The 22,036-nt window shown below is 44.5% G+C and overlaps 1 protein-coding gene across 4 annotated transcripts in view; it reads left to right on the forward strand.

The window, feature by feature from the left end:
* The first annotated feature begins 928 nt into the window (after positions 1 to 928).
* Arhgef4 (Rho guanine nucleotide exchange factor 4) overlaps positions 929 to 22,036 on the forward strand; it is a 224,251-nt gene continuing 203,143 nt past the window's right edge. For all 4 annotated transcript variants that reach the window (XR_015446390.1, XM_087198717.1, XM_087198721.1 and 1 more), the window contains exon 1: positions 929 to 1,056. The gene's annotated coding sequence lies outside the window, so the exon portion shown is untranslated. The remainder of the gene's footprint in view (positions 1,057 to 22,036) is intronic.

Here is a 22,036-nt window from a genome sequence, read left to right on the forward strand (position 1 = left end):
ACCCCATGGGACACCCCACCTGTCGGGTACAGTGAGATACACGTGAGCTCTTGGCACTTTGTCTTTACAGGCCCCTTTCAATGTAAAACCAAATTACTTAAAATTATATTTATAACCATATTCATATAAAGATAAATATAATCCAGGCAGGATTCATTATTATTATCACGCTAGGAGGTTTTTATGCTAAAAGAAATTATAGTTTAAGCTTTTATTTGGCTCATCAAAATAGTGAGGCCCTAGACACCAGCCAACCTATGTCCTGGAAAGGCCCACAAAGAAAGGGCCAGGACTTCCCTTTGGCCTTAGCAGAAGCTGCTCCCGGGTGCCTCTGTGCCCCATCACACCCTATGCGCCAGGACAGACTGGGAAAGGGACGGAGGAGAGGCCCAGGTGGGGTGGCACAGGCTTGTAATCCAGCACTCTGAGAGGTGAGGGAAGAGGATCACAAGTTGAGCCCAGCCTGAGTAATTTAGTGACTTAGCAAGACTCCCTCTCAAAAAAGTATACAGAACTGGGGATGCAGCTTGGTGTGAAGACCCTGGTCTCAGGGATTCTAGTCTTCACTACCCTCCCTCCCCAGATGTGGGAGTGTAGGTACCCTGCTGAGTCTCCTTGGTGCCCTGTTTCCACGCTGGTAAATAAACTAGACTGAGCTCTAGAAGTTCTTGAAGCTTGGCAAGAAAAGCTCAGGTCAGAGGGCAGGGGCACCGAGCCCAGTCCTATGCCTAGGTGTCCGAGGAGGGGAGCCCTGCGACCAACCCAGTCAGCTCAGGACCTCCGCTGGACTCCGGGAACCTGGGCCGAGGGACGGAAGTCAGGGTGCGTTCGCGCGCCGCGTGTCTCGAGGGCGGCGGAGGCCTGTACTCCCGCGGATCCACCCAAGCCCCTGGAGGCGGGGCTTCTCGACGGGAGGGCGGGGCGGCCCCGGGCGCTGTTCCACAGCCAGGACCCGGCTAGGCTCCAGGACTGGGCTCAGCAGTGTGGGCCACGGGAGGCTCGGCAACTGGCCCTACCATGCTCGGCTTCGTGCACTTCCTGCGAAGCTTCTTCAAGGTAGGGCGGCGTCCCGGGCCGCGGGCGGGCGGCGGGACGCTTGGGGGAACACCGGGTGCGCGTCGTGAGCTCTGCGGCCTGAGCCCGGACTGGAGGTCCGGGTCTCTGGCGCACCGACTCTGCCTCGCCCTGCGGGACCTGGGGAGCACAGGGTCGGCTCGGCGGGTGCGGGCACCGGCAGCCTCATCGGCTCCGTGCGGGACCGCGGGCTCGGGGAGACGGCACACCTGGTCCCGGAGCACCTGGGAAGTGACTGCTCTTGTCACTGTCACCAGCCTGAAAGGATCCGAGGGAAGCGGGGTTGGAACTGTGTCTGAGCAGAGGCAAGGAAATGGGAGCCTGGAGGGGGACTTTGAACTTCTTCGCGGGGTGCCCCCTCCCCAGGCGGGGGACCCTTCTGCCGGGACGTCGTCGTCTTTCCTGCCCCTACTGGGACCTCAAGGTGGGCAGTTGGCTGGCAGCAGGTTGCCAAGCCCCGCCTCTCCAGGCGGGGGGCGGGGGATCCGTGAAGACAGGGGCTGCTTCACTGGGCCCCTCCTAAAGGTGTAGTAGACCTGAGGATTAGGCAGAGTTGTCTGCCTCTGAGAGCCCTGGACATAGCAGCAAGGAGCCAGGTGAGCCAGGGCCAGACCTTCAGGGCCCCTGCCCTCTACCACTTCCACCACAGCCTTGGAGGGCGTCCTGTGAATCAGCTCTCAAGGGGAAAACTGGTGTATGAACATCAGGAGCAGAGCGGCAAGCGCAGGGGAAGGTGGCCTTCCAGGAACTGAGGCTAAGGGGGGCAAGTGGTGGGGCTGGAGTCTGATCTATGGCTGGAAGTGCAGACGTGATCCCATCATGGCAATTGTACAATCTTGAGACAACCACTTCACCACTTTCATTTTTGTTTTCTCATTTGAAAAATGTGGATGATCATTCCACCTCTTTTAGGTGAGGATCTTATTATACAATGAGTGTGTATTTGTAAGAGATGAGCCCAGGACCTTGGTTTTTCCTCCTTCATAGGAGTGGTGGCAGCAGATCTCCAGGTGAGCTGTCAGCTAGGCCACACTTGAGATGCTCTATGGACATCAGGAGCTCATGGGACAGGCAGACTGGTGGGTGGAGCTGCTGGACCTCTGTGGGTATCTACCTTGGCAACCACTGACTGGGGGCTTCCTTTGGAGGAACATTCCTATGGGCAGGGTGTTATATTCCCCACTTTTTCTGGGAGTCCTTTCCACACCTCTTGACCCCAGACATCTGGGCCTGTGCTTAAGTCCACTAGGTCCTGAATCACTTCAGACCACTCCATATACACCAGGGGATGATCCAGTGTACCTCTGAGGAGCTCTCTGGGGAGGGGCTGAGCAGCACAGCAGTCCACTTCTGGCTGTGCAGGTGTCTCTTACAAAGCTACCTGTAACACAGGTCATTCCTGTGTTTCCTCAGACACTGGACATGTGGAGGTGAAGGGAAACACCCACTCCAGTCACCTTCTGGGGCTTCTTGGGCCTGGTCCCATAGGAACCTCCTAATGTCAGGTACCTGCCTGGCTTAGAGAATGCCCACTTCACCCTGGGGACCTCAGAGTGTTGGGTTCTCCCCAATCAGACTGCATTCACCAAAGCTCAGGAGGAATAATGCCTCACTTGTCAGCCCTTGGAACTTTGTGGAGATTCTGCAGGGCAACCATGTCCACTGTGGGTACAGCAGCCACTGTGGGACCTGAGGGGTGTGACAGCTGTGTGACAGAGCCCCTCCCATGTAGATGGATGGACAGAAAGTTATAACCCCCAAGCGTGCACATGCGTGCACACACACACACAATTCTGGACTTAGGGTTCTGAAGTTTTGAGGGACCAGTTCTCCCTGTTGGATTGCTGCTCCAGCTCACTTGCTGAAGGACCCCAAAGTCAGTACACTCTGGGGCCCATTGGGATAGCTCAAAAATCTCAAGCAACTGGACATCTCTGCTGCCTTCCTGGAGCCTTCACTGAAATAGGTGTTCCGTTTGCTTTCATTGAATTTCTGTTCCACATCTGTGTGATGCAGTAGACCACCATGAGATCCTTCAAGACAGAAAGGTCAAGGTCTCTATTGGCTAAATGATGTCTCAGAATCAGTGAGATGAGCCCCAGCGCCAAGGAGCAGAGCTGTCCCCAGCACGGAGGAGATGAACCTTCTGGACAGTCATACCACTGCCCCCAGTGCCAAGGAGCAGAGCACCCCCCCAGCACCACGGAAGTGAGCAGCACAGGCACCAGCAGCACACACACCTCTCCCACCATGTAATGAGAAGAGATGTAAACAAGTCTCCACACCAGACTTCCAGATCACCTAAAGCAACCCCAAAGGGAAATGAGATGGAACGATCCAATACTCAACCACCTGGACTCCCTGAACTGGCAACAAAAGACAATCTGGAAAAAATGAAATCAGAAATAATTTCTTACATAACAGCAGAGATTCTGCCCATAGTGCAACACATGATTAATAAATCTAGAGTGGACACAGATAAAAAAAATAGAGGAGCTGACAAACATGATGAAATCCCAACATAGGAAACAAATGGAAGCCATAAAACAGATGCAAACACATTTCTAGGAGATTAAAAACTACACTGAAAGTCTAAAGAGCAGAATGAGCCAATGTGAGGACAGAATTTCAGATATACAAGATAAGATTGCAATTAGTTTTTTTATAAAATGGAGTACTACTCAGCCATAAAAAATGAGAAGTTAGAGACATTTACAGCTAAGTGGATGCACATTGAGGCCATACTCTTAAGTGAAATAAATAGGACACACGTGTAAATACTGAATAGTTTCTCTGGTGTGAGAAACTGGAAGTGTAAATAAGGACTAAATGTATAATAGGTCATGTGAAATAGGAAGAAAAGGGGCAAAGGGGAAGGAAGTGGGAGGGATAGGGGAAAGGAGAGAAGGGAATGGGATTAATATGAGAAAATGGAAAATAGGAACAAAATCTTTGTAAATAGGGAGGACTGGAGGGGTTGAAGGGAGGGCTAGGCAAGGGTGAAAAATAAGAACCAAGAGAGATTATGTAAAGGTGCAAATTTCCAATGATGAATGTCATTATATTGTATACCTAAAATGTACCAATGATTAGAATGAATGATCAATAATGTAAAATAGGAAGAAAAGGTCCAAAGGGGTAGGGGTAGTGGGAGGGGCAGGGGAAAGGAAAGAAGGGAAAGGAAAAATGATGAGAAATGGAAAAAATGGAAATAAAGTCTTTGTAAATAGGGAAGGGTGGAGGGCATGAAGGGAGGGCTAGGAATGGGGAAAAAATAAGAACCAAGATGCATTATGTAAAGGTACAGTTCCCAGTGAGAAATGTAATTGTGTTGTATACCTACAATGTGCCAATAAAAGAATTTAATAAAAACAAAAAGATTGCAATTAGTGACCAGGAAAAGAAAATTGCTTTAAAATTGTAAAGGATGATGAGAAATCAATCCAGTAGCTGCTAGACAATGCAAAGAAGAATAACATAAGACTGAGCAGAGTCAATGAAGAAAAGGAGACAGTGCAGATGACTTAAAAAAAACTGTTCACAGAAGTAATGGCAGAAAACTTCCCAAGCAGGAGGAAGGAAATTGACATACAGATAAGTGAGGCATATAGAACTCCAACTAGCCATGATCAAAAACAAAACAAAACAAAACAAAACTAGACATAGCCATATAATTGTTAAGATTCCAGAAACCTAACAGAAGAACAAAGTTCTACAAGCAGCTAGAGAAAAGAAACAAATCACATACAAAGGAAAGCTCATCAGAATCACAGCAGATTTCCCAACAAACCCTCAAGGCAAGAAGAGCTTGGACTGATGTATTTAAAGCCCTAAAGGAAAACAGCCTCCAACTCAGATTGATGTACCCTGCAAAACTATCTTTCAAAATTGATGGAGAAATAAGATACCTTCATGACAATGAGCACCTTAGGAACTTAATGAATAACAAACCAGCACTCCAAAACATTTTAGACAATATCCTAGGAAAAGACAATGAGGATCACAGCCCCAGGAAGCCCAGCAGAATGAGTCCATTAGGCACAACAAGAAATTAAACACAAAGGGGGAGAATCCAACAAAAAGAAAAATTCGTGAAAGGATAAGTCAACATGTATCAGTTATCACCATCAATGTTAATGGTCTCAATTCACCAATCAAAAGAAATAGACTAGCAGAATAGGTCAAGAAGCAAGATCCAATACTATGCTGCATACAAGAAACATACTTAATTAAAAAAGAAACTCATAGACTGAAAGTTAAAGGGTGGAAAACAATACTCCATGCAACAGGAATCCAAAAAAAAACCAGGAGTAGCTATCATCTTTTCAGATAAAGTGGATTTCAAACCAACACTGATAAGAGAGACAAAGAAAGATACTACATCCTTCTAAAGGGAACAATCCAAGAAGAAGAGATGACAATCATAAACATACATGCACCAAACATTAGTGCACCCAACTATATAAAACTAACATAACTATATAAATACTAATAAACATGAAAAATCAGATAAGCATGAATACAATAGTAGTGGGGGACTTCAATACCCCACTGTCACAAACAGATAGCTCAACTAGACAAAACATAAGTATGGAAATACTAGAACTCAATCAAACTCTTGAACAAATGAACTTAACAGATGTTTACAGAGTGTTCCACCCCACAAAATCAGAATACACATTCTTTTCAGCTGCACACAGGTTGTTCTCCTAAATAGACTACAAACTTACGCATAGAATATGTTTAAGTAAGTGCAAAGGAATTGAAGTTATCCCCTGTATATTATCAGACCATAATGTGATGAAATTGGAGATCAGTAGCAAAAGAAACTGCAAAAATTTCATAAACACATGGAAATCAAACAACACACTTCTGAATAACGAATGGTTCACAGAGGAAATTAAAGAAGAAATCAGACAGTTCCTACGATTAAATGACAATGACAATACAACATATCAGAATCTATGGGACACAATAAAAGCGAGGTAAATTCATAGCAATGAATACTCATATTAGGAAACAGAGTGAGCCCAATTAAACAACCTGATGCTGAACATCAAGCTTCTAGAAAAAGAAGAGCAGGACAAACCCAAAGCTCATACAAGGGAGGAAATTATAAAGAACAGAGGAGAAATCAATGCAATGGAGACTAAGAGAATGATACAAAAAATCAATGAAGACAAGCATTGATTCTTCGAAAGAATGAACAAAATTGGCAAACACTTAGCCAACCTTAACAGGAAAAGGAAAGAAAAGGGCCAAATCCATGCAATTAAGAATGAAAAAGATGAAATTACAACAGACCCAGCAGAAATCAAGAGGATCCTATACACCAATAAGATGGAAAACATAGAAGAAATGGACAGATTGCTAGATAAGTATGAATTATCAAAGTTGAATGAAGAAGACCTAAAAATTCTAAATGACCTAATATCAATCAATGAAATTGAAAACATAATTAACAACATACCATCTAAGAAAAGCCCAGGTCCTGATGGTTTCACTGCTGAATTGTACAAGACATATAGAGAGGAACTACTGCCACTACTGTTTAAACTCTTCAACAAATTGAAAGGGAAGCGATACTCCAAAAATCATTCCCAGAAGCAAGCATCACCTTGATCCCCCAAATCAGAGAAAGGCCCAACTGAAAAAGAGAACTATAGGCCAATCTCACTAATAAACATACATGCAAAAATCCTTAGTAAGATACTGGCATTTAGAGTGCAGAAGATCATCAAGAAGATCATACACCCTGACCAAGTGGGATTCATCCCAGGGATGCAGGGATGGTTTGACATACCCAAATCAATCAATGTAATACACTGTATCAATAGAGCCAAGGACAAAAACCATATGATCATCTCAGTAGATGCAGAAAAAGCAGTTGTCAAAATCCAACATGCATTTATGATAAAAACCCTACAAAAATTGGAATAGACGGTCTCTACCTCAATCTGATAAAAGCCATCTATGAAAAACCAACAGCCAATATCATACTAAATGGTCAAAAACTGAAATCCTTCACACTAAAATCAGGAACAAGACAAGGATGTCCTCTATCACCACTCCTGTTCAATATAGTTCTGGAAACATTAGTCATGGCAAGTAGACGAGAGAGAGAAATAAAAGGAATAAAGATAGGTAACCAAGAAATCAAATTGTCATTATTTGCAGATGACATGATACTCTATATGGAGGACCCCAAGAACTCCACCAAAAGTCTTCTAGACTTAATAACCAAATTCAGTAAAGTAGCTGGATACAAGGTCAACAGGCAAAAACCAATAGCTTTCCTGTACACAAACAACAGACTCACTGAGACAGAAATAGGGCAAACAATTCCTTTCACAATAGCATCCTAAAAACTGAAATACCTAGGAATCAACCTAACAAAAGAAGTCAAAGACCTCTTCTCTGAAAAATATAGCACTCTGAAAAGAGAGATTGAAGATGATATCAGAAAATGGAAAGACATCCCTTGCTCCTGGGTAGGAAGGATCAACATAGTGAAAATGGCCATACTTCCAAAACTGCTATATAAATTCAGTGCAGTCCCAGTTGAAATTCCAGCAGCATACTTCATGGATCTTGAGAAAATAATCCAAAAATTCACTGGGAACAAGAAGAGACCTAGAATGGCAAAAGTAATTCTAGGCAACAGAGACATGGCAGGGGGGTATCACAACCCCCAGCTTGAAACTATACTACAAAGCTACTGTGATCAAAACAGCATGGTACTGGCAAAGAAACAGAGTGGAGGACCAGTGGAACAGATTAGAAGATGCAGAAACAACTCCAGACACACTCAGCTATGTCATCTTTGACAAAGGAGCCAAACACCCTCATTGGAAGAAAGATAGCCTCTTTAATAAATGGTGCTGGAAAAATTGGGTTTCAACTTGCCAAAGACTAAAAGTAGACCCCTATCTTTCACTAAGCACTAAATTAAAATCAAAATGGATGAAAGATCTAAATATTAAAACAGAAACACTGAACTGGCTGGAACAGAGGTTAGGTAGAAGTCTTAAAGACTTTGGTGTAGGCAAAGATTTTATGAGCAAAACCTCACTTGCCCATGAACTAGCACAAACAACCAACAAGGGATCTCTTCTTATTAAAAAGCTTCTGCACAGCAAGAGAAACCACCAGCAGTGTGAAGAGACAACCTACAATGTGGGAAAAAATTTTCACCTGCTGTTCCTCAGACAAAGGTCTACTATCTAGAATTTATAAAAAACTTTAAAAAATCAGACCTCCTAAATTTAAAGACCCAGTCCAAAAATGGGCATCTGAAATGAACAGACATTTCTCAGACAAAGAAGTAGAAATGGCAAATAAACATATGAAAAAATGTTCAACATCACTGGTCATTCGAGAGATGCAGATGAAAACAACACTGAGATTCCACCTCACTCCAGAAAGAATGGCTGTTATCATGAAATCAGCCAATCACAAATGCTGGTGGGGCTTTGGGGAAAGAGGAACACTGCTCCACTGCTGGTGGGAGTGTAGACTGGTGCAACCACTGTGTAAATCAGTATGGAGATAACTCAAAAAACTAGGACTGGAAGTCCCATTTGACCCAGCTATTTCCCTGCTGGGGATCTTCCCCAAAGAATTAAAAGAATCATACCACAGTAATATATGTGCACCCATGTTTATAGCAGCACAATTTTTAATGGCTAAAATTTGGAAGCAGCCCAATTGCCCATCAACTGGAAACTGGATAAAGAAAATGAGGTTTTTTTTTTAAATGGAGTACTACTCAGCCATCAAAAATGAGAAATTGGAGACATTTATGGTTAAATGGATGTGCACTGAGGCCATACTCTTAAGTGAAATATATAGGGGACACATGTTTAAATACCAAATAGTTTCTCTAGTGTGAGAAACTGAAAGCATAAACAAGCACTAAAAGGTATAATAGATAATGTGAAATAGGAAGAAAAGGGCCAAAGAAGAAGTTGAATTGGAGGGGTAGGTGAAAGGAAAGAAGGGAATGGAATTAATATGAGAAAATGAAAAAATGGAAACAAAGTCTTTGTAAATAACGAGGGGTAGAGGGGTTGAAGGGAGGGCAGGAGAATGGGGAAAAAATAAGAACCAAGAGAGATTATGTAAAGGTGCAAATTTCCAATGATGAATGTCATTATATTGTATACCTAAGATGTACCAATAAAATTAATTTTTAAAAAAAGCTATTGAGGATTAGACTTGGACTCAATGTACAAAAAAAAAAGAATCAGTGTTTTGAAGTGAGACAGTGAACATTTTCTGCAGCCTCTTCACAGGAAGAGCAGCTTGCTTCTGCTCAATCCTGAATGTGGGGCAGGAAACATACATGCACTCAGACACTCTTATGTACTCACATGCTCATGCAGGCACACATAGGCAGTCATTACCATGCCGATGCTTTGTAGTAATGCTAAGGATCATAGCAGGTTTGCTCCAGTGTGGAGGTCATGTGACGTTCTGGCTTGTATCTAGGTGTTCCCTCCCAGAGCCTAGGGTACTCATCGCTGGGGCTTTACAGAGGTGGCTGTATGTAGGGTGTATGAATGTGGATTAAGGGTGTGATAACTAAATTTGTCCATTAATTGGTTTAGCATAGTTCTGGGTGTGGATAATAGGAAGGCCCACCCCGAGTGTGGGTGGCACTACCCAAAAGACTCATAGCTGGGATGGAATAAAAGGGAAAGGGGCTTGCTGCTAGTACTTTGTTGCTTGTTGCTTGCTGCTTGCTGCTTCCTGCCTGCTGCCCACTGCTTTCTGCTTGCTTCACCATGGGCTGTTTCTCCTCTGTAATGTCCCCCTGCCATGGCACCCTGCCTTGGAGCCAGCCAACTACAGACTGAAACCTCTACAGACTGTGAAATAAACCTTTCCTCCTTTATCTTTGCGTGTCCAATATTTTGTCTCAGCAACAAGAAAAGTAACTAAGATACATGGGTAATGAAAGAATCCCCATAGTTGAACTCAGGCTGTCTTCAAGCCTCGTGTCTTTCACACAAGCCCAACTGCCTAGTTAAAGAGGGATGCACCAGAGATCTTCCTCCTAGGTTGGTAGCATTTTTTTCAGTCGCCAGGCATGAAATATTACATTTTGCTCAGTCATCATTTTGGAGCAGAGAGGGTGTCCTGGAGACTTCCAGATAGCTTTTCCTATGACAGAAGTCTCCAAATCATGTCAAGGAAGTAGGGTGGCATTTCTGCCATTACTGGGTATGTCCTTGTCAGCCAAGCACTCTTGGGCTGAGGAATTACTAGGGGATGGCTCAGGACGTCAGTGGGCCACCGTAGGATGGGTACAGGTTATAGCTCCATTTGTGCCTTCCTCACTCCTGGGGGTGAATTTTAGTGACTTCCAAAGCCACCAGAAATTAGTGTTGGCTCAGGACCAGTGGTCAGTAATTTCTTCCCTTTAGAAGATTTACAGGAAACACCTGTGATGTTGTTGCAGGGACCACTGTTATTCAGCTTCCATGCCTTTCACAAAATACCTGAGATGATCAACTGATAAAGCAAGGTTTATTTGGCCCCTGGGTTCAGAGGTTTCAGCACATGGTCAGTTGGCCCCTTTGCTTTCATGGCTGTGACAAGGAAGCACTTGCCACAGAGTGGGTAATGGACCACAGCTGCTCACCACATTGCTAGGATGTGAGAGGAAGGGGAAGAGAGCAGGTCCCTCAGGCTGCTTCAAGGACCCAACTCCTCCCATAGCACCATCTGGGAACCATGCCTCCAATGCACAGGCCTTTGGAGCCATTCCAGATGCAAACTATAGCACCAGTTCCTCCATTACTTGAGGAGCTCTGGGTGTATTGAGTCAAGTCGAGGAACTGGGTAAGGAAATGAAGTTGATTCAACAAACATTTGTTGAACACCTACTCTGTACCAGGCATTTTCTAGGTTGCCCATGGAGACTGCCTACAAGACCTAGTTTTAAATACTTTTTAAACATTTTAGTCAACATTACACATGTCATATCTGGCACCATTGGCACTGCCTATCAGTTTCAGTGCTAGTGGCCCTGTTATGACTAAGCAGTGCCCCAGAGCCCTAGTACCAGTACATCCTGACCTCTGGCACTTGAATGCTACTCTCATCTCATCGTACCTGTTCTGTTCCTACCTGTAAAATTCCCACTACTGACTGGGTCTCCAGCTGACTGAGAACAGCATCTATGGCAGTCTTCAAGCTGTTGGCATTCACCTTGGCAAAGTATTTTTCAGTGCCATGGGGCTGGCATGTCTTTTAGGTTCCCCTGGGGATACAGTTAGGATATAATGAGCAGTTCACTCTTCATCAATCTGTACCAACTCAATGTCACTTTAAATATTTGGATTCTTTCAGGGATATTTCACTTTCCAGATCATTTCATTGGTCTACTCTAAGGCCAAGGTTTCAGAGACCACTTTCTGGGTGCATTCTAGCAGCCAGAGTTGGCACCCCAACTACACCCATATTGACACACTCACCTTAACTGGAGTAGTGCCCTCCTTCCTTCATTAGGCCCTCTCAGAATCATGCCCATCTGTTTGCCCAGAGTTTTACCAATACATGTTGGCAGAGTCATAATTTTCTGAAGTGTGGGCCATTTCCTTGAGGCTTTCACTTATACTGCATCTCTTAGCCATGCTGAGGCCATGGAGGCAGGGGAAGAGCTAGGAGGAGAGAAGGAAAGCAGCTTCACTTTGCAGGGCAACTCAGAGAGGTGGTAAGAGGCTCTGAAGCAGATGGAGAGAACTTGGTGTAGACCCTTTCCCTAAGGCAGGGCATTCCATTCTTTCCCAAACTGCTCCAAATCAGGGAGAGGAAACAGCCTGTTCAGCTAGCTTTAGATTCACAAGGCCACAGACTAGTGAACTCTGGCTGCTTTTGGTTTGGAGATGTCTCAGTCCTGGAGCTGTAGGAAAGAATGGATACTTCAGGTGAGTCATAGAGAAGCTCCTGAGCCAATATTCAGGGGCTGAGTTTGCTATTTTCCCTCTTTAAGCTGACCAGGACAGTTGGAAGCATCAAGCTTACCTCATAGCCCTTGAATTCTGCATGTCTTTTATTTGGGTTTTGTAGAGTGAGCCCTTTTTCCCCTCAGAGCACCCAGTGGACACTTGGCCATCATTGATGATTTAATTAGGGGCTAGCCATGCATGCAATGAGATGCCAGAATTTTGTTTCTCAATACTCAATATACTTTCACTGCCTTTGGCTTTGACCAAGTGAGATAACCACCTAGTCCTGCTCAACCCTTTCCTGTGAATTTGTTATCTGTAATCATCTTGACTCCAATTTCTTTGCTAGTGAAAAGTCTTGGTTGCAAATGACAGAGAAGGGCTCTGGTTAAGTGAAAGCAAATTAATTGTCTTGACAGTGTGTGAGGCAGCTTACAGGCCCCAGCTTGGGCAGAGGGAAACGGGGTGATGTGTCATTGGTCCTGCTGCTCAGGATCCCCTGTGTGATCCCTCCTGGACAAGGGGCTCCCCTACCCCTCCTGACAACATGACCCTCATATAGGTCTGTCCATGAGAGTCACAGTGCTGGCTGGGGCTTGGCTGAGGGCAGGATGGCAGGACATCTGCCTCCTTTCCATCTCCAGGAGGGGCCTCACTTCTCAGTTACACTGCTTTTCCCTCTTTCTCCAGTCAGGATGGCTACTCAGATGCTGGGCAGGAAAGCAGCAAGTTCCCCACATGGCATTCAGTGAAGGAAAAGTCCCACCAGGACTCACAGGACCCCTTAGTCTTGGGGATGTGCGGTCTGAGTCGAAGGTCCTGGGGCCACCTACATGCTTGAACTCTTCTGAGTGAAGGTCATAGCAAGGAACCTGGCCATTTCATCCCTATGCTCAGCAAACATTTTTCAGATTTTTCTATAAGGTAGGCCATGACTGTCTCTGAGGCCATTCTCTCTCTGGGCTGTGGGCACTGGGAGGGCAGGATGTGATCTTGGGAAATGGCACTGAGCCTATGAAGAGCCAGACCAGAGCCCCACAGGCCTCAAGTGTGAAGGACCTGCTTGTGATTGGTTATTCTGGAGACGTGTAGTCCTGAGATCTCTGCAGACTTGCAAAGCTCTGCATGGCCATCAAACGTGGGGTGGGGCCTCCTCCCTGTTCTGTGTGCCTGCCCTCCCCTTGCTGTGGGCCAGGCTGACTCCAGTCACTTTATAATCTCTAGGGGTGCTGGAGCCTCAGGAAGGTTTGAATTGGCTGCTAGTTTCCTGAAGGCATTGCTGACCAATATGCTTTGCTTGGTTCTCCTGCTTGAGTAGACTGAGCTCTCTGGCTGTTTCCTTGTCTCTGAAATTGGCCACCCCACACCCCTCTTGCCCATGATAAGGTGATTAGGTTTACACAGTGATGCCTCTTCTGGCCTCTTCGTGGCTCCTGGGATGCCTGGTCCAGACTTCTTGGGGGTGGGGATGGGCTGAGGCCGCTTGTGAGGCACTGAATGCCCTCATCTAGTGACTCACATGTCATGGAGGTGGCCTGGCCTCCTGCCCCTTGTGGCCGAGTGCCTCATCGGACAGCAGGAGCTCCCACTGAGAAGAGCCACAACTGGGGTAGCTACAGTAGCTCTGTGGGGAGCTGTGAGGAAGGATTGAGGGAGGATTGAAGAAAGCAAGGCTTGGCTCTGGATTGGCTGTCATCAGGATGTGGAGGCTATTCTGGGATCAAAAATCTTTCTTTTCTTTTTTGCAGTGCTGGGCCTCACATATGCTAGGCAAGTGCTCTGCCTGTGAACCATGCCCCAGTTTAGGCATCTTTTTAGAAGGCCAGAGGAAGGTAGTGAGGCTAACTCCGTGAGTGGGAAGGGAGTGGCCCTTGGTGAGCAGGCACCTGTGCCTGTGCTCGGTTGTGAATGTGAAGGGGACTGTTCTGCTTTGGTCCATCATGGTTATCCTGGCCTGGCCTGGTTGTGGTGCTCTCTGACATTGTAATATTCAGCACAAGAGCCCCAGGGCCCGGTGAGAGCTGCTCCCATGTGTCAGGGAGGGGCCATGGTACTCTCTCTCTCTCTCTCTCTCTCTCTCTCTCATGACTTGAAAATGAGGGGTTGAACCAGACATATAGGGTGCATATCCAGACTCCCCCAGGAACTTTACCCACAGACTCATGTTGAGGCCACTCCTGGCCCCATAACAATTCTCCAAGGAATACCTGGGCAGGTGTTTTGGCAAAAGCCCCAGTTGATTCCCACGTGTACTCTGTCTGGGAGCCCTGGTATGTCACTGGCTTGTGGGGTTCTGCTAAGCTGTACTCTGGGCCTTCCCCAGCCCAGCCAGCCCCATCTTCCAGAAGCAAGTTCTTCCCCTCCCAGCACGGAGTGGAACTTGACAAACTGGACAATATTAGGGACAAGGCCGCAAGGGCCTTGCTTCCTCCCATTCATGTTGTTTGCAAGGGTAGTTGGACAAGTACTTGGGGAAGAAGGAATTGATTTTCCAAGTAATTCCTACAGGCCTCCAAAGCTCTCTGTTACATCCTATAATGGAGGGAGGAAGCCATTGGGCTGGGGTCTGTCTGCGTGTTTCCATCATGGGTCATGTCTCAGGACACCTCAGGTAGTTGGTGTTGCTGGTAACAGAGAGCTCCTTGCATCTGTGGCTGAGGGGATGCCTACAGGCACTGCCTTTCTCTGGGAGCCTGCTCTGTTCTTATTACTCCCATAAGCCAAGTTCTGGCCCCCTCCATAGTATTTGTCATCTACAACCAGTGTTTTAATGGCCATTGCTCAGATTCCCAACTCCACATCCTCCTCAAACTGACACAGTATCTCTCCATAGCAAGGACACCTGGGCTCCCAAGGGTGTGACTACTGTAGGCCCAGTTGTGTGTGGGATCATGATGTGAGACAGACTATGGCAGCAACAGCCCCTTGAAGAGGTGCAGCAGCAGTCAGGGAGGTGTCCCACTCTGTCATCTTACCTTCAGAATGCCCTCAGATGAGGTCTTTCTGGAGATGAAGGGACCAGAACTCATGGAGGTGAGCTGAGCCACACAGGAAGTGTTGGGACAGGACCCAGGGTCAGTTCCCCATCCCCAGTGCAGGCTTTCCATCCAGGCCCCTTCTAATGACATCTGGAGCTGTCACAGGCCTCTGTTGTGCATGTGCCTGTGTGGCACATGGACTGTAAAAGGGACGGCTTCTGCTCCTGTGCAAGGCCTCACAGGCCTCACATGCAGCCTGCAAGAGTCCACAGCTCCTCTTCAGCAGCTCATAAAGTCTCCGAGTAGGAACTCTCCTGCTGCTCCTACCTGGGCTGTGACAAGGCAGATGGCATGTGAGTTCTCCAGCCATCAGGATGTATAAGACACTGGCTGCATGCCTGAGTCCTGACCACCACTGAGTTGCAGAAGTCTGCACTTAGAAGATGGTTAATCTTGACACTGGGGTAAAACAGTTTCAAGCACCTAGAAGCCAGCACATGCCTTCCCTGCCCTGGTGCCCTGGGGCAGGAGAGATCTATGACCTGAAAATGCATATTACCAAGGACATGAATCTGGACACATCTGTGTCTGGTGACCTGCAGCATGTGCCCACCAGATGAGACCCAGCTGCTCCTGGGAGAGAGTCTGAGCCAGTTGCTGGACGAGTTCTGATGTGATCAGTGAATTGTATAAGGTTGTACTAAAGGAACTGTCTTCTCTGAGAAAGGAGCCCATATCCTCCCTGGAGGTGGGTGGCTGGGAAAGAATACTGTGAAGTATGCTCTTGGCAGAGCTGGGGCTAGTTCAGGTTGGGGAATGCTCCTTTGCTGTTCTGCCTGCTGAACACTGGAGCATGCTGCCAGGTCTTGAGTAAGCTGCTGCACACTCCTCTAGCCCAAGAGAATGGAGTGAGCAGATTTGGGACCTTCAGACTGGACGAAAAGCAGAAGGCCAGAGCTTGGCACCTTGGAGTCATGTAGAGAAGTAGGGTAAGACCCCATTCACAGTTCATGGGGGCTTCAATCTTCTGACTGCTGCAGTTCTCCATTCTTCCATGAGCTACATCAGCTCTCTAACCCTCTCAGAGCTTCTGTGGCCAACTAGCAAGAAATGCAGGGATATTACGACTTGCTTTGTCTGTTATGGGGCCCCTTTAAGGCTCAAATGAGACATCAAGGATGATATGTGCTTATGGTGAGATTGGAAGGCAGGAAAGCTTGGTTCAGATTAAGACACCACCACCTGAGGAAGCTCCCCACCTCCATCCCAGGCTCCTAGGGCAGAGAAGCTCAGCTGGTCCCAGCACCCTGAAGAAAGCTCCCCTGCTGCCATCCCAGGCTCCTACGGCAGAGAAGCTGAGCCAGCCCCAGCACCTGAAAGGAAGCTCCCCCACTGAAATCCCAAGCTCCTAGGGCAGAGAAGCTGAGCCAGTCCCAGAACCTGGAAGGAAGCTCCCCTGCTGCCATCTCAAGCTCCTAGGGCAGAGGTGGTGAGCTGCATGGGCACCAGAAGCACCCCCCACCCCACCCCGTGGAAATGAGAAAACATATAAACAAGCCTCAAAAACAGACTTCCAGATCACCTACAGCAACCCCAAAGGGAAATGAGATGGAACAATCTGATACTCAACCACCTGGACTCTCTGAACTGGCAACAAAAGAGGATCTGGGAAAAATGAAATCAGAAATAATTACTCAGATAACAGCAAAGATTTTGCTCATGGTGCAAGACATGATTAATAAATCTAGAGAGGACACAGATTAAAAAAATAGAGGATCTGAGGAACATGATGGAATCCCAACATAGGAAACAAATGGAATCCATAAAACAGATACAGACAGATTTCCAAGAGATTAAAAACTCCATGGAAAGTCTGCACAGCAGAATGAACCAATGTGAGGATAGAATTTCACATATAGAAGAAAAGATTGCAATTAGTGACTAGGAAAAGAAAAATTGCTTTAAAATTCTAAGAGAACCCAAGAAATCAATCCTGCAGCTGCTAGATGATGCAAAGAAGAATAACATAAGACTGATTGGAGTCAATGAAGAAAGAGGAGAGAGTGCAGATGACGTAAAAAAACCTCTTCACAGAAGTGATGGCAGAAAACTTCCCAAGGAGGGGAAACGAACTTGACATACAGATAAGTGAGGCATATAGGAATCCAAATAGCCTTGATCAAAAAAAATCTACACATAGGCATATAATAGTTAGGATTCCAAAAATCCAACAGAAGAATAAAATTCTACAAACAGTGAGAGAAAAGAAACAAATCACATACAAAGGAAAACCCATCACAATCACAGCAGACTTCTCAATGCAAACCCTCAAGGCAAGAAGAGCTTGGAGTGATGTATTTCAAGCCCTAAAGGAAAACAGCCTCCAACCCAGATTGATGTACCTTGCAAAACTATCTTTCAAAATGGATGGAGAAATAAGATACTTTCATGACAAAGAGCACCTCAGGAACTTCCGGAATACCAAACCAACACTCCAAAAAATTTTAGACAATACCCTAGAAAAAGACAATGAGGATCACAACCCCAGGAACCCCAGCACAATAAATCCACTGGGCATGACAAATTAAATGCAAAGGGGGAGAATCCAACAAAAAGAAAAAGTCATGACAAGGCTTTTAAAACTTTTAACTTCATCTCCCTAATGAGTATATAATTCAACCTTATTATTGTACTGATTAGTATTTTTCTGATTCTAGAGTTGCACACCATTCCTTGAGGTATACTGGATATTTATCATCTTCTTATGTCTATATTTTAATTGGGTTGTCTATCAATGAATTCTAAGAATTCTTTATATATTCTGGTCATAGGTTATATGCATTGTAAATATGGTCTGTTTAAGGACTACTTTTCATTTTAATGATGTCATTTAAAGTTCTAAATTTTGATGGAATCTCATTTATCAATTTTTTTCTTTTATACGTCATGTTTTTTGTATCCTAGGTAGTTCTTGCCTACCCTGAATTCATAAATATTTTCCCTTATAATTTCTTCTTAAAGTTTGATACTTTTAGGCTTTCTTATTTAGGTTCATAGATCCCTTCAAGTTATTTTCATGTATGTAAATAAAGGGTTGAGGTTAATTTCTTATATATGGATACCAGGTGTTCTAGTGCCATTTGCTGAAAACACTATCTCTTCCTCGGCTCTTAAATTGAGTTTATAGTCTATAAAATGCTAATGTTAAATAATCTTTCAAAACTCAGTGGACCACATATGTGTGGTTCTATTTCTAGATTCCCTGTTTTATTCAAATGTTCTATATCTCTTTCCTTACACCAACACTGCCTTGATAACTGTAGCTTTAGAAGAAGTCTTAAAATTAGGTACTAAACATCTTCCAACACTGTTTTTGTTAACTTTTCTAGGTCCTTTGTACTCCTACATAACTTTTAAATTTCAATATCCAATTCTTCATTTATAGCAAGTATACACAGACCTGAATTTTTATATATACCTTGTGTTTTCTAATCCTGCTAAATTCAAGTACAAGTTCTAGGGGATCCTAGAGATTTCTTAGTATTTTCTCTGTAGATGATCGTTTCATCTACATATAAAGATTTTGCTTCTGCTGTCCCAATCCTATCCTAGTTGTGTCATTTTATTGCCAGACTATTTTGGTGGGGACTAGGTTTCAAAGTTTAATGGACAGATAAAGAGTGAGCATATCTGCCCTTGTTCCCCACTTTAAGGAGAAAGCATTGTATCTTCTCCATTTAAATAAGGCATTCTCACTGGAAGTATGGAGTACATGTCTTTAATCTGTTGAGAAGGTTCTGTTCTACTTCTAGTCTCCTGATAGCTTTTACCATGAACAACTGTAGAATTTAGTCCAATACTTTTTCTCCAACTAGTGACCGGATCATATGGCTTTTTCCTTTCCTCTGTTAAAATGATGACTTTTGGAGGTGGATCTTCCAATGCTGAACCAACACTGCCATCCCTATAATAAAACCACTTTCTACATCCTGCCAGATCTGACTTCTAAGAGTTTGTTTTGTTCAACAAATTTCTATCTATGTTCATACTTTTTCTTCTATTATCTTTACCCAGTTTTAGGATTAGCACAATATTGAGTTCCTAAAATGAGGAGAGAAGTGTTCCTTCTTTTTCTGCTTTAATTGTTTGATATAATTTATCAGTTCAAATGTTTATGAGCCTGCTGTTGTCATATAGGTAGGTTTTCAAACTAGGAATATACTTTCTTTAATAGGTGCTATTCAAATTTTATATTTCCTCCAGAGTTAGTTTCATTAATTTGTCTTCCAAGGTACTTCTTAGAAGTTGTCAAATTTATTTCAAAAAAGATTTTTGTAATATGCTTTCTATATCCTTTTAAATTCTGTAAAATCTGTGGTAATGTCTCCTAGATCTTAATATTGTAATTTAAAAATGTATAGCTGATATTGTGTAACAGGAAGAAAAGGTCTAAAAGAGCAGAGGAATTGGGAGGGGTAGGGGAAGGGAAGAAAGGGAAAGGAAAAAATATGAGAAGAGGAAAGAAATGGAAACAAGGTCTTTGCAAATAGGGAAGGGTGGAGGGGGTGAAGGGAGGCCAAGGGAAGGGGAAAAAATAAGAACCAAGAGACTCATGTCATGGTACAAGATCCCAATGATGAATGTAACTGTATTTTATACCTAAAATGTACCAATAAAGTTAATGGGGGAAAAAACCCAGTACACCACCACCTAGTAGCATGGGCAGTTTGATCAACTGTTTGAGCTTCAGTTTGCATATCTGCAGGGGAAAGACCATCAAACCCACCTGATTTTAGGGTTATGTAATGTCTAAAAGGGACAGGGCACATGGCAAGCACTTTATCTATAGACATGTTGTAACTATAGATATTATTTATACAACAAGAGGGACATACACTTCTGACTTTAAGTTGTTTTTCAAGTACCTACTCTTTTTGCAGCAGGCCCTGGGTTGGGCTGGACACCTTGAGGGGCTGTGCAGGCTTTCCTCTCTGGAGCTCCTCTGAAAAAAACAGAAGTAGATCATTTCCCCTTTATACCATCCAGGGATAAGCTGCCCTAGGGTGGGTCCTCCACACCCTAGGGCATGGAATTGCTGAGCCGATTTTGTTAAACTTCTCTTAGCCAACTTCTCAGTTTGACACAATCAATCAACCATCACACATGGTTAGTGTAGTTGTTACTCAGAAGAGGGAGATATTTGCCCTGGGCCACTGATAGGATTTAGAGACTTGTGGGCATAGAGAGAAAGGACTGGTGCACATAGTCTGATTGTATCTAGGTGCCCTCTTTACACAAGTGCCTTCTGAGGCAGCCTGTTCAAGGCTGGGCAGCTCTAACTGCAAGACAGTCATTCCTCATTTTAAATGGAAATGTGTCTCCTGTTAAAACTGCTCTCATACCATTCATAATGCATTTGTAATCCCCAAACTGTGCTGAACCTCAGAAACAGTTGCATAAGTGTAATTCTCCTCTCCTATGGTTTGAATGTGTCCCCTAAAAGACATGCTGGGAACCTAACCCCCATGCAACATGCTGGCAGATGGAGCCTTGCAGGTAATGTTCAGGTCATGTGGACTCCAGCCTTGGTGAGGATGTGAGTTCTCTGCCTCTCTGTCTCTTTGTCTTTGCCTCTCTGTTTCTGTCACTCTGTCTCTGTCTCTCTGTCTCTCTGTCTTTCTGTCTCTCTCTCTCTCTCTCTCTCTGGTTTGCCCTTTTACTCACTCTAACTCTTGCTCCCTCTCTCTTGTCCTTCTCCCATGGGATAACTTGGCAAGAGGAACCCTTTCCAGATGTGATCTTGGACTCTCCAGCTTCCACAACCATGAGCTAACACATCTCTGTTGGTCATAAGTTACCTCACTGTCATGTTCTGTTGCAGCAACACAAAGGGGCCTTAGAAGTTCCACATGAGATGGGCAGGGTCACTTCCCTGATCCTCGTCATCACTGTTGTTTTCCAAACAGGTCTGGGCCTGAGGTATTTTGTGTTCTGCCCACAATTGTAGTTTCTAATCCCATAGTCACTACTGACTGTACTACTGTCATCTGTTGATCTCCTTTCCTCTGATCCTCACAGAAAGAGTCTAAGCTCTCTTCTAGCAAATAAGTCAAAGCTCATTTTTTTTCTGCCTTAAACTCAGTTTCTAAATCATCCTTCACACAGCAGCCTTTGTGATTCTTTCCCATCCTCATCACCAGGCTGTGGTTAGACTTGCCCATTCTTTAGTTAAGTGCGGCCTCAGACTGAAACTGAATGGTTTGATCTGCACAGAGGAGCTGTCATGAGACTCATGCCCCATTCTGTCCCTACATGCCTAACAATTGATGAGTCCTAACACAGCATTAGCTCTTTTGGTAGTCACAGTCTATTATGGATGAAAGTCCTGGCTTTTTCCTTGTGTGCTGCTAAGTTAGGCCTGGTGACCTTAAGGGTACCTTTTCTAAGGATGCATAAAAACATTGTATCTAGCTGGGCTTGGTGGTGCCCCTGTTAGCCAAGGACTCTGGTGGGCAGAGGCAGACAGACTGCAAGTTCAAGCCCAGCCTGGGCAGTTTAGCAATGTATCAAAACTCTGTCTCAAAATGAAATATTACAAGAAGACATGTTGATGTCATTCAGTGTGAAAGCTCTAGATTCAGTCCCCGGTAGTACAAAACAAAAATAAATAAATAAATAAATAAATAAATAAATACACTGATTCTACTACAAGGCCTGGCTGGTGAAGCTCAGATCCCTCAGTGGCAGAATGGCCTCACAGAACTTAAGACCAGCTTCATAAATGTGTTCATTCCAGCCTACAGAATGGGAGAAAATCTCTGTAACTGTTTTTTCAACAGAGGATTAATATCCTCAATATATAAAGAACTCAAAAAATTTAACCTACAAATAACCCAATCAATAAATGAGCAAATTAATTGAATGAACAATTCTCAAAAGAAGTACAAATGGATAATAAGTACATAAAAAATGTTCAACATCATTAACCATCAGGGAAATGCAAATTAAAACTACACTGAGACCAAGATT

Source organism: Heterocephalus glaber, unplaced genomic scaffold (genome assembly GCF_053883595.1).
Source record: "Heterocephalus glaber isolate CG9 unplaced genomic scaffold, H.glaber_assembly_v1.0 deba00000347, whole genome shotgun sequence".
In the NCBI taxonomy this organism is placed as follows: Eukaryota; Metazoa; Chordata; class Mammalia; order Rodentia; family Bathyergidae; genus Heterocephalus; species Heterocephalus glaber.